This window comes from Meriones unguiculatus, assembly GCF_030254825.1.
Source record: "Meriones unguiculatus strain TT.TT164.6M chromosome Y unlocalized genomic scaffold, Bangor_MerUng_6.1 ChrY_unordered_Scaffold_32, whole genome shotgun sequence".
Taxonomy (NCBI): Eukaryota; Metazoa; Chordata; class Mammalia; order Rodentia; family Muridae; genus Meriones; species Meriones unguiculatus.
The window spans coordinates 5,897,565-5,910,824 of NW_026843711.1; positions in this window are offsets into that span (position 1 = coordinate 5,897,565).

Sequence of the window (13,260 nt, forward strand, 5' to 3'; positions counted from 1 at the left end):
CCAGGGAAAATGGCCACTAAAAGTTCTACTCTTTAGGAATGAGGAGAGAAGGTCACTGGGACCCTATTCTATGTGATAAGAGGGCTGCTGGAGCACCCTCTCCCTCTGGAAGTTGTGGAAAGGGCTGTGGGGGGCTCTGCCCATTCTAGAATCAATGTGTGTAGTAGGGACCCATGAGTGGGTCTACTCCTTCTGGAATCTGTGGGAATTCTGTGCAGTAGGGGCTGGTAAAAACCTGGTATTTGGGCATCAATTTATTTCAAAGTATCTGTCTCTGTCTGTATGATTATCTGTAGATGTGGATGATTTTAGACATGAGGCAATTTGAATCAACACCTCTGAAGGTGGTCCTGGACCAATAGAGTTAAAAAAATCTATAAAACATCTTAAAAGTTATCAGCTATTTTAAAATAATAACCCTTGGGCAGTCTAACAAAGAACTTAAACTGTTTCTCAACCCTTTGAAGGAAATTAAAAACCTTAGTAATTATTTTATTAAGTTTACAAAGTAAAACCAAGCCATGCTATTTAAGCCAATTAAACAAAAATTGTAGTTATTACAATATATCATATAAAAATATAAAATATGTTGTTCTTCGTTTAAAAAGGCTAGAGATTCTTCAGTTCAAAATGTTTGCTTATGGTCTTTTTCATGAAATAAAGGACTGCAGTTCCATGTTAGCCCAGGGTTATGGAGAGTATATTCAGATGATTGTTAACCATTCTATAAAATATATGCGTGGCTGCCAGTACCTATATAAATGAATTAATGCACTTTCTTTCTGGCCTATAGATTTGGTACAGCCAAAATAGTCCACTTTTGCTGAGGGCTAGAGGATAAGTTTAGTTCTCTGCTTAAGGTTAAATAAAACTTTTGTCCTTTAATTTTTTTTTTTTTTTTTTTTTTTGCTGTTGAGTTTTAATACAATATGATAGGATTAATAAGATTTGCTAGGCCCTTGATAAATTATGCTTAATTAAAAGTTTACTTTGATTTTAGTTTAAAAAGAGCAGGTTTAATGTAATTTAATGTAAAGATTATAATTGAGTACAAGTTTGAGTTTTACCTAGTGTCTTTGTTTAGATTGTTTTTTTTTTCTTTTTTTTTTGAGGTTAAATCTAAAATGAGTAACCATAAATTTTACCTAGGTAGATAGATCTACCAAAAATTTGGTTCTAAAACATACATTTTAAAAATATGTCAAAATTGGGATTATAAAATCCTGTTTTATAGGATGAAATTCAGAGGAGATGATGAATATAGACAAAGAGTAATTCAAAGATCATGGCCCTCAGACTTGTCAGAGATCTGATAAATATGGCATTTTAACATTGTAAGTTTATTATGACAGAGTCCAACGTGTTGAGGCACAAAACAACAAATTAACTCAGTTTTTATAGGTACACCATATGCTTTTTTATTCCATTTAAAGCAAAAGCTAGCCGAATTGTTGATCTTTTAATGGTATTTATTGATGGCTCATTATCTAGTCTTACTACCTATGATTATAAAAGAAAAGCAATATCTTTTTAAGTGTCTAGCACATCTATGCAAATAGCAGAGTTATCTGAAGTATTGGCTGTTTCAAAGTTTTAATAAGAAGTCTTTGAACATTTTTACATATAGTGCATATATAGCTCAGCCTTTGCCTAGGTTAGAGATTGCAGGTCAAATTCAGACATCTTCTCCTGCTAGAATTTTAATTTTAAAATTCAAAATTTGATAAAAAAAATCTTTCCCTTTTTTATAGGACAGTTGAGGGCTTATTCCAATTTGGCAGGACCCCTGTCTAAATGAAAGGCATTGGCAGATAAAGTCACCAAAGTTTATTATTGTCCATAGTTAAAAAGAGCCCAGAATGCCCGTAATATGCATCATCTTAATAGTCAAACCTGAGGCTTAAATATGGACTGACTAAGGAACAGGCCCATAGTATAGTCAAGGCTTGCAGTACATGTCCTCAATTTCAGCCTGTTCTTCAATTGGGAGTCAATCATAAAGAATAGGTTCAAAATTAGATTTGGCAAAAGAATATTACTCATATTTCTAAATTTAAACGATAAAAATATGTACATGTTTGCATAGATACCTATTCTGGATTTCTTTTTGCCACTCCTCAATCAGGAAAAGCTACAAAGAATTTCATCGCTCATTGTCTACAGGCTTTTAGTGTACTAGGAGTTTCTAAGGAATTTAAAACTGACAATGGAATAGGATATTCTAAGAAATCATTTATAAGATTTTCTGAACAGTTTCAAGTTTCTCATATAATGTGAAATACCTTAAGGACAAGGCATTTCTTTGAACAAAAAAGAATTTAATTGGGATCTTGCTTATATTTTTACAGAGACCATCCATGATATCATGTCACCAATCAGTCATCTTGTTGTAGTCCTTCAGCAGAATTGAGAGCTTTTCATACATAACCACATTTGGCAGGCTTAGAGAGGGAGAATGAGACATACTGGACACTGAGAAAAATGCCCTGAGAATCAGGCCACAGAGGAAGATGATCCAGCCAGCCTAGGTGATAACGTATAATTTAGGGTCAGTTAAAAGGGAGAGGAGGACATCTACTCTCCTGGGAATTTAAGATATTGCAAAGGAGTAGAAGAAGGTTGGGTGGGACTGGAAAGAAATGAGTGAGGGGACAGCAGAGGGGATACTATGTAAACAAATCATAAATAATAAATTCATAAGGAAAACTGTGATCAAAGTGATGAAGTATTGAACTCATCAGGACTGATGGCTCATTCTTGGGGATGGTGTCAGTGTTCAGCAAGGATTAACTCAGCTTTCTTTAAGACACTTGGCACTGAGACTCTGCTCAAGATCCAGGGAGTATATGAATAACACATACTTGAATTTGGTGTATTTTAAAGAAAAAAATAATGTAACACATGGGTAGGGATTTGAAAGTGGGAGCAAAGTAAAAGGTGTGTAATGTATATTACATAAAATTTCAACATAATCAATAGAAATAACATGTTGACAACTTTTACAATGACTTTTCAAATGGAGAAAATATTCCACTAAAGGAGGGAAGAAACTGACTTTGTAAGGCATGCTTTCCAGGAACTCATTATGTAGCAGAGAATCCTAGCATAAATTAGTGGTTACCCATCTACCTCAGATCCCAGGAGTTCAGGTGGTACTACTAAACAATCAGTCCTGGCAGGAACACTACTTTGAGAGAGTTTGTCTGGAGGATCACAGCAGGAAACACAGCTGCTCTTATGTCCTAGGCTGATAATACCTACTCATTTATCTGTCCTGATGGTAGAATTTTAACTGTAAACACCACAATCAGGAGGATTGCTCACTGAACAATGAGTAGGACAAAGCTGCTGATACTTCCAGATCAGCCAAGGTAAACCTGCAAATAGAGGGTTGGCAACACTTGTGTGGAACAACACCAGCTGTCAAATAATATCTTGTCCCTCAGTTCTCCTTTTACTCTCACAGATATTTGACTTTTTCAGGCAAACCAATCCCAGGAATTATCTGGTTTCCTTCTCTTTCCCCTGCTCTTAAATCCACAATAACTCAGCAAACCCTAGTCCCTGCCAGCCTGTTATATCAATAAGAATGTGAAGGTACATTTAGTGAGTACACCAGTAACTGCTCAGTTCAAAATCACAACATAGGAAATTTCAGATCCAAGAATACAGGAGGACATTTGGTACATTCTCTGTAATCCCACATCACTTCGAAGCTTCCCTACTTAGGAAGCTGTCCAAATATATAAACATGAAAGATTTCCTACATTGTCACAGAGGTAAACAGGAATAAAAATGTGGAATCTCGATACAGGGATGAGATAAAGGCATGTTGGGTGTCACAAGAAAAAGTCATGTGTGCACAGTGGACACTGTGGAATGTTTGTTTAGTCATCTCTATGGAAACCTCAAGATTATTTCAGTGCTAATTGCCTTAGAGGCAGAATGTTGTCATGAAACAGGTGAAAGCCAGTAAGAGTTTCAGGAACCAGTTATTAATAGGGCCAAGTGTACCGCATGCTGAGACACCCTACAAGCCTCAATCTAGGCAGCTGAAAGAACACAACCAAGGGATGTTAGTTCCTGTGACCAAGACTCTTAGTTCAGGAAAAGTGTCACATTTTTCCTTTTAAGTGGACATTAATAAAGACAAGAGTCCTTGACATGTGAGTTTCTAAATTTCACAGATTCCATTATCATTTATTAATTCACAGATGTGTCCTAGTCCATGAAATGCTTACTGGGAAAATGCTCCCTGACTAAGGCAACTCTTTGAACAAAAAATATTTAATTGGGATCTTCCTTATATTTTTACAGAGACCATCCAGGATGTCATGTCTGCATGCAATCATCTTGTAGTCCTTCAGCAGAACTGAGGTCATTTCCTACTCAACCAAATGCAGCAATGAAGAGAGAGGGAGACTGACAGAGACAGAGAGAGAAAGAGCTAGAGAGAGACAGTCTGAAACTGAGAAAATGACAAAATCAGAACCAAAGATATAAAGTGACAGAGATTGAGAGTGAGAGACTCCATTTGTCTGGCACTTTCATTGGCATATACACCTAAAAGTATATCTTCCTATAATATATCTCCAATAGGAATTATATTATCTAACTAGGCCATATCTCCTAACTCTTCCCAGACAACTTCCTCAAGAGTCTCAACATTTAAACAGATGAGATTCACATGGACATTGCAGTTCAAATCGCCAGCAAGTAGAGAAGACAGAAGGAATTCTAGACTAAAAGAACATAGTTATCCTGATACTATAGAGCTCTTCATGACTGATGGCTTCTTCTTGTGGGTGGTGCCAGGGTGTGACAAGGATGAACTCAAATTTTCTTTAAGGGACTTGGCACTGAGACTCTGATCATGTTCCAATGAGTATATGAACAACATATACTTCAATTGATGGATTTTAAAGATAAAAAATTTAGTGTGACCTGTAGGAAGGAATTTGAACCAAGGATCAATGGAAAAGAAGTTTAATGTTCATTTTATAAAATTCCCACATAATCAATAAAATAATATGTCAACAACTTTTAAAATTACTTTTAACATGGAGAAAAGATTTCCCTAGAGGGAGCCAGAGTTTGACTTTGTAAGGCATGCTTTCCAGGAATTCATTGTGTACCAGAGAAATTTAGCATGACCTATTGTTTACCCAGCTACCTCAGACCCCAGGAGCTCAGGTGTCACCTCTGAACAAGCAGTACCAGCACGAGCATTAAGTTTAGAAAGTTTGCTGGAGGACCACAGCAGGAAACACAGCTTCTTTCGTGTTCTAGATATATAACACTGACACATTTCACTGTTTTGAAGGCTCAGGTTTAAATGTAAACAGGAGAAACAGGAGGGTTCCTCACTGACAACTGAGTAGGACATAGCTGCCCATCCAGCTAGGTCAGCCAAGGCAATCCTGCTCATAGAGTGTTGTCAACACTAGTGTGGAACAGAAAGAGGTGTCAAATAGTTTGTTTCTCCTTTTACTCTTACTGATTTTCTCTTTTTCAGCCAAACCAGTTCTAGAAAATCTCTGGTTTGGCAGATGTGGGTCTTATCTAAGTTCCATGTCTCAGAGACTGTCATTAGTGGTCTCTGCATGTGTGAGTGTTAGTTGTTCTGAGCCTGAGAAGTAGATAGCAAGTTCCCTACAACATTGGGAACCAGTCAGCTAACTTGGTATAACCTTGAGTGAATTCCTGGATGCCTTTCCAGGTAGCACAGATGTGTTGCTACTGTGAAAAAAAAAAATGCTTGCACCCTTTGCTTTATAAGTCTTGTTTGCATGTTTAGTAAACTGAGACTTGATCGGGAATCTGTCTTGTCTCCATTCTTTGTGTCTCTGTCCTGCCATTTCCACTCCTTTCTGGTGGAGACTGTTCGACTAGCCTGTATGATGGGTCAGTTGACACCTGTACAAGGGACTTTGAAAAGTAGAGGCAAGATGAGAAAGGCTGGTTTTTGGAAATCTGGATGCCTAAGAAAAAAACTGCTTTGTGATGACAGCCCATCACAGGGAAGAAGACAAGGTAGGGAGGCAGGGTAGAGAAATAGCAGGGATATGTTAATGAAGACTTTAAAGTCAATTCTAATAAAAGCTAGGAATTGGGAGAAACACCTTAATCCCCTTTAGTTTGTAAATGCAGTTTAACCTTGGTTCCCAGTTGAAGTTACCATCACTCTGAAAACTTGGAAGAATGAATCTCACAACTAAAGAGTTACTTAGGAAAAATAGAGCAGCCAAACAGGCAGAAAAAAAAAGTACTTCTAAGGTTATTTTAAATTTTCATAAAGGACCTCAAATATATTTGCATTATTTGTGAGCAGAAAATAATTTAGGAACTATATTGTGAGGATAAAATGGAGTTGGAAAAATAAACTGCCAAATCTCATAGTTCAGATTGGACTCTTGTGCTCTCTGTCCCCATGGCTTTCCCTGCCACATGTGCAGGAGATATGGGACAGCTGCAGGAGGATAATACTGTTCTCAGAGAGAAAGTCCAATTAAAAAGGGAAAAAGTTCAGTCATTAAGGGAATTAGAAAAATTAAAATTACAAATAATAATAATAATAATAATAAATTGGATTGTTTGCGCTGGTAAATTTTAAAGTCTGTTTTTGAATTTAAAATTATAAATGTGCTTTATGATTTCACTCCTAAAGAGGATCCTTTCTTTTACTATTACAAAAACAGGTCTTAAAAATATATTTAAATGTTTAAAAGTAGGTACAGAGGTTTTTTTGTCTTTGTGTTTTTTGTTTGTTTGTTTGTTTGTTTTTATCTGCTGGCTTTTGTTTGGGTTTCTGGTTTTTGTTTACTAGCAAGGTCTGGGAAACTTGGAGAGTTTACAATCTGTTCGATGGAATCTGAAGGATGCTCCAATTCCCAGGGAAGAGGCCCATAAATGTTCTACTTCTTTTGGGACCTGGAGAGAGGGTCACTGGGACCCTATTCTGTTTGATAAGAGGGCTGCTGGAGCCTGCTCTCCATCTGGAAGCTGTGGAAAGGGCCATGGGGGCTCTGCTACTTCTGGAATCTATGTGTGTGGAGGTGACCTATGAGCAGATCCACTCTTTCTAGAATCTGTGGGACTTGTATCCAGTAGGGGTTGGTCAAGTCCTGGTATTTGGGTATTCTGGTTATTCCAAGGTGAAAATGTTGGTTTTTATGTCCCTTATGCATTTCTGTGTATATGGATATTTATGTGTAGACTTGGGTATTTTCACACATGAGACAATTTGAATCAACACCTCTGAGTTTTGTCCTGGAACATTGAAGTTAAATTCATTAAAATATTTTAAAATTTATCAGGTATTTTAAAATAGTAACCCTTAGGTAGTCTAACAAAGAGCTTAAAACAATTTCTCAAACCTTTGGGAGAAATAAAAAGCCTTGGTTTTTATTTTATTAATTTTACAAATTAAAACTTAGCCGTGTTGTTTAAGCCAATTAAGCAATACCTGCAGATATTACAATATATCATGAAAAAAACGGAGCTCCGTCTGCTCTTCCCAAGGTCCTCAGTTCAATTCTTTTTTCTTTTAAAAGAACATAAGCAAACATTTTGCATTGAAGAATCTACAGCCTTTTTAAATGAAGAACAACTTATTTTATAGTTTTTTTCATGATATATTGTAATATCTGCAGTTATTGCTTAATTGGCTTAAACAACATGACTTAGTTTTAATTTGTAAAATTAATGAAATAAAAACCAAGGTTTTTTATTTCTCCCAAAGGTTTGAGAAATTGTTTTAAGCTCTTTGTTAGACTACCCAAGGGAAAGTGAGGGGAACAAGGACTATTTCTAACAGGAACTCAATGACTGGCTCTTTGGTCTCCCCACCCCCAAAGGGAGGAGCAGTCCTGTTAGGCCACAGAGGAGGGCTTTGCAGCCAGTCCTGAAGATACCTGATAAAACAGGATCAGATGAATGGGGAGGAGGTCCCCCCTATCAGTGGACTTGGAAAGGGGCACGGTGGAGATGAGGGAGGGAGGGAGGGACTGGGAGGGAATGAGGGATCGGGACACGGCTGGGATACAAAGTTAATAAAATGTAAGTGATAAAAAATAAAAAAGAAAAAAAAAAGAAAAAAGAAGAACAATTCCATGTTAGCCCAGGTTTATTCTAGGAGTTCCTAAGCAATTTAAAACTGACAATGGAATAGGATATACTAGCAAAACTTTTAAAAGGTTTTCTCAACAATTTCAAGTTTCTCATATAACTGAAGTACCTTACAATCCTCAAGGACAAGGCATAGTAGGGCATGCCCACTAAACAACTGAGATTTGTTTGCAAAAAAAACAAAGAAGGAGGAGCTATTTCCCTAGACACCTAAGAATCATCTTAATCATATTCTTTTCATTCTCAATTTTTAAAATTTGGATATGGGAACTAGGATCTTCTGTGTTTTGTTTGTTTGTTTGTTTGTTTTGCTTTGCTTTTTTTTTGCAGAAAATGATGAAGCTCCATGGCTACTAGAATGTCTGCAAGTGAGTGAGGAGTTTTCTCCTGACAATGATAATGATGTGAATGAAGACCTATCACTGTTTTTTGGGCATACATTCCTAATCCACCTCTACTATATCCAGTTTCCTGGGATGATCCAGCAGTCCTTGTTTATGTCAACAACACTTGGTTGCTGGGTTTTCCTGTTTTTGAAGGAACACAAGTAAAACAGACTCTTAACCTTTCAGGACTAGGAAGAGGTCATCCTCTTGCATTCTTTAGGACTGATTACCAGTCTCATCTTTCCAGGTAATAGTTCAGAATGCCTACTACTCTAAATTTGGGGGTGGCGGCTCAAGCCTCCCTTTGCAAGCAGGCATAGTGGAAAATTGGAGGGATATTATTGTCCCTTTCTATGGGAGTTAAGAATGTCAGTCTTACATGTCCATTGAGTTACCTACCCTGTGAGAAAGTGGATCAATGTACTTGTCCTCAACTGATGGTTCCTTGGACAAGATGCATTTATCAAACTCCCTACATCTTTGGAAACCAGAGAGGAAACTTGGTGTAACCTTAAGTTAATTCTAAGTGAGGATTGATCATTATACCCTGGGTCTTCTTTCTTGTTTATCTTCTTTACCTGTATATGTTTATGTCAGTATGTTTATCCTATTTTATAGGAATATGCAAGTGAGTATATACCATGTGTGTCTTTATGCTTTTGGGGTACCTCATTCAGGATGATCATTTCTAGGTCCCACCATTTGCCTGCAAAGTTCATTATTTCCTCTTTTTTAATTGCTGAGCAGTATTACATTGTGTAAAAATACCACAATTTCTGTATCCATTCCTCAACTGAGGGGCATTTGGCTTGTTTCCAGGTTCTGGCTATTACGAGTAAAGCTGCTACAAACATGGTTGAGCAAATGTCCTGTTGTGTACTTGGGCATCTTTTGCATATATGCCTAGAAGTGTATAGCTGGATCTTAAGGAAGCACAATTACTAATTGTGAAAGTGCCAGATTGATTTCCAAACTTGTTGTACAAGTTTGCATTCCATCAGCAATGGAGGAGGGTTCCTCTTTCTCCTCAACCTATCCAGCATGTGTTGTCATTTGCAATTTTGATCTTAGCCATTCTGGTGGGTGTCAGTTGAAATCTCAGTGTCGTTTTTATTTGCATCTCTCTGATGCCTAAGGACATTGAGCATTTCTTTTAATTTTTCCTCTGCCATTCTGTATTTCTCTATTGAAAATTCTGTTTAGCTCTGTACCCCAATTTTTAATCAGATTGCTTTATTTGCTGCTTTTTAAATTCTTTAGCTCTTTCTATGTTCTGGATATCAGCCCTCAGTCAGATATAGGGTTGGTGAAGATCCTTTCCAAGTCTGTAGGCAGTCGTTTTGTTTTGGTGACTATGTCCTTTGTTTTACAGAAGATTTTCAGTCTTATAAGGTCCCATTTATTGAATGTTGCTCTTAGTGTCTGTCCTGTTTGTGCTGTATTTACAAAGTTGTCTCCTATGCCAATGAGTTCCAATGTCTTACCCACTTTTTCTTCTAACCAATTTAGGATATCTGTTTTCTTGTGGGTATCTGTTTTAATCTTTGATCCACTTGGACTTTAGTTTTGTGCAGTCTGATAAGTATGGATTTAGGGTATCTGTTTTAAATCTAACCGATTTAGGGTACCTGTTTTAATGTAGGGTATCTGTTTTAATCTTTGATCCACTTGGACTTTAGTTTTGGGCATTCTGATAAGTATGGATCTATTTTCATTTTTTGTATGTATACACACAATTTGACCAGTACCATTTGTTGAAGATGCTGTCTTTTTTTCCACTGAATGGTTTTGGCTTCTTTGTCAAAAATCAAAAATCCATAGGTATGTGAGTTTAGTTTTGTAACTTCTATTGGTTTCCATTGACCCACTATTCTATTTCTATGCAAATACCATGCCATTTTTATTACTATTGCTCTGTAGTATAGCTTGAGAATGGTGATGGAGATGTCTACAGGGAATCTGTTGTTGTACAGTATCATTTTGGAAATTCTGTTTGTTTTTTTTTTCTCCTATGAAGTTGATATTTTTTTTCTCTCAAGATCTATGAAGAATTGTGTTGGTATTTTGATTGGAATTGCATTGAATCTGTGAGTAAATAAGTGAACACGACAGGAACAAAGATGGCAGCAGCTACTGTGCACCTAAGCTAAGGGGCATAAGTACCTGTAATGCCAAATTTGGTGAGTGAGGGGGTTGATAAACCCATAACAAAGTTATCTAGACTTCTTGGAAGAAAGAGATTAACCATGAACTGGGAGTAGCAGAAAGAGGTAGCCAGACAGAGAAAGAAAGAGTTAGAGAGACAAATTCAGATAGACAAAGACCAACAGAAACAAATATAAAGTGACAGAGACTGAGAGAGAGAGACTCCATTTTGTCTGGTCACTTTGATTGGCATAACCTCAAAGCACACCCTCCTATATTATAACTCAAACAGGAATTATATTATCTAACAATGCCATACCTCCAAACACTTCCCAGGCATTTCCTACTGAGGACTCAACGTGTAAATAGATGAGCATCAAGGGGACATTGCAATTCAAATCACCAGGAAGCAGAAGAAGATGGAGGAACTTTCAAGCTCACAGAACATAGTTATCCTCATAGTTTTTCATTCAGTACAATGATTAAAGCCCTACCAATTCCGAGGAGTAAAAAGAGGTTTGAAAATGTCCTTTGGGAAAAATGTCCACTATTTCCATAATAGATTACTCTTCAGCTAAGAAAGTGACATCATGGTATTTTCAGGCAAATGGATGGAACCAGGAAAAATCATCCTGGCTGAAGTAACTAAAATGGAGAAAGACAAATATGGTATCAATTCACTTATTAGGAGGTCTCCTAATAGTGTTTGATAAAGTTCCAATAGGCAATCTATTGTTACCAAACCAGTTGTCCACTAGTGTAATTGGGTGGCAGTTAATTGATTTGTTGGGTCAGGCCATCCTACTGAAATTTTTAAGCAACCCAGGCTGTTATTAAATTATCGTTTAATAATAATCAGTGCCTTGTTCTTGCATCCACGGAGATGCTTCCTTGTGCATCAAATGACATAACATACAGAGACCCACAGTCTGATATTATGAAGAGAGAGACATTAAATCACTCAGCTCTAAATGGGATTCAGTATTAATTTCTCCCTCCCATCAGAGCTCTGGGTAGCCCACAGGAGAAAATCAGGAAGAATGTCATAAGTAGAGGGGACTGAAGACACCTGGAGAAAAATGGCATCAGATTCAGGCCACCGAGAAGATGATACAGCCAGCCTTGATGAGACCTGATAAGCTAGGGTCAGATATAAGGGATAGGAAGACCTCACCCTTGAGGGAACTAGTGAAAGGGCATGGGGTAGAAGAAGAAGGGTGGGAGGGATTGGAGGAAGAAGAGGGAGGGGCCAGCAGAGGAGAAACAAAGTATACCAATCATAATGATTAAATACATTAAAAAAAACTGTTATCAAGTTGATGAAGTATAGAGCACTTCAGGACTGATGGCTTCTTCTTGGTGGTGGTGCCAGGGGGTGGCAAGGATGAACTAAGTTTTCTTTAAGGGACTTGGCACTGAGACTCTGATCATGTTCTACTGAGTAGACAAACAATGTGTACTTGAATTGATGTATTTTAAAGAAAAATATATTAGTACGACCCATCAGTAAGAATTTGAACCTGAGAACAATGGAAGAGGAGTGTATTGTACATTATATGATTCCCACATAATCAATAAAAATAATATGTTGACAACTTTTACCATGACTTTTAACATGGAAAAAAGATTCTTCTAAAGGAGGGCAGAGTTTGACTTTGTAAGGCATTCTTTGCAGGAGCTCATTATGTAGCAGAATATCCTAGCCATGAACTAGTGGTTACCCAGCTATGTCAGACCCCATAAGCTCAGATGGCACCTCTGAACAAGCAGTCCTGGCACTAACACTACATTTAGAGGGTTTGTCTGGAGGACCTAAGCAGGAAACACAGCTACTCTTGTGTTCTAGGCTTATAACATGGACCCATTTCTCTCTCCTGGGGGACCAGTTTTAACTGTAAATCCCAGGACCAGGAGGGTTCCAAGGTGATCACTGTGAAGATCATAGCTGCCAATCTAGCCAGGTCAGCCAAGGCAATCCTGCTCATAGACGGTTGGCAAAACTATTGGGGAAGAGCACCAGCTGTGAAATAGTTTATTTACACTCAGATCTCCATTTATACTCACCGATTTTTTTTCTGTTTCAGCCAAACCAATCCCAGGAATTGCCTGGTTCCTTTTCTTTTCCCTGCTCTTAATGTCTCAATACTCCAAGAAACCACTAGATCCTGCCAGCCTATTTTACCAAGAAGAATGTGAAGGTACATTTAATCAGTTCATTGGTAACTGTTTAGGTCAAAGTTATAACCTAGGAAATTTCAGATCTAAGACCACAATAGGAGAACACCTTGTCATTTGGGACTTTCCCCTTAATCCCACATCATTTGGAAGCTTGCCTACTTAGGAAGCTGTCCAATTAAATAAACATTAAAGTTTCATTTCCTACCTGATATTGTCACAGAGGTAAACAGGAGTAAATGTCAGGTGTGCACAGATCAGAGATACTGGACACTGAGAAAAGTTTGTTTACTCATCTCCATGGAATCCTCAAGATTCTCTAAGGTGCTGATTGGCTGGAAGGAAGACTGAAGTCAAGAAACAGGTAAAAGCCAGTAAGAATTTCAGCAGCCAGTTATTAAAAGGGCCAAGTGGACAGCCTGCTTGA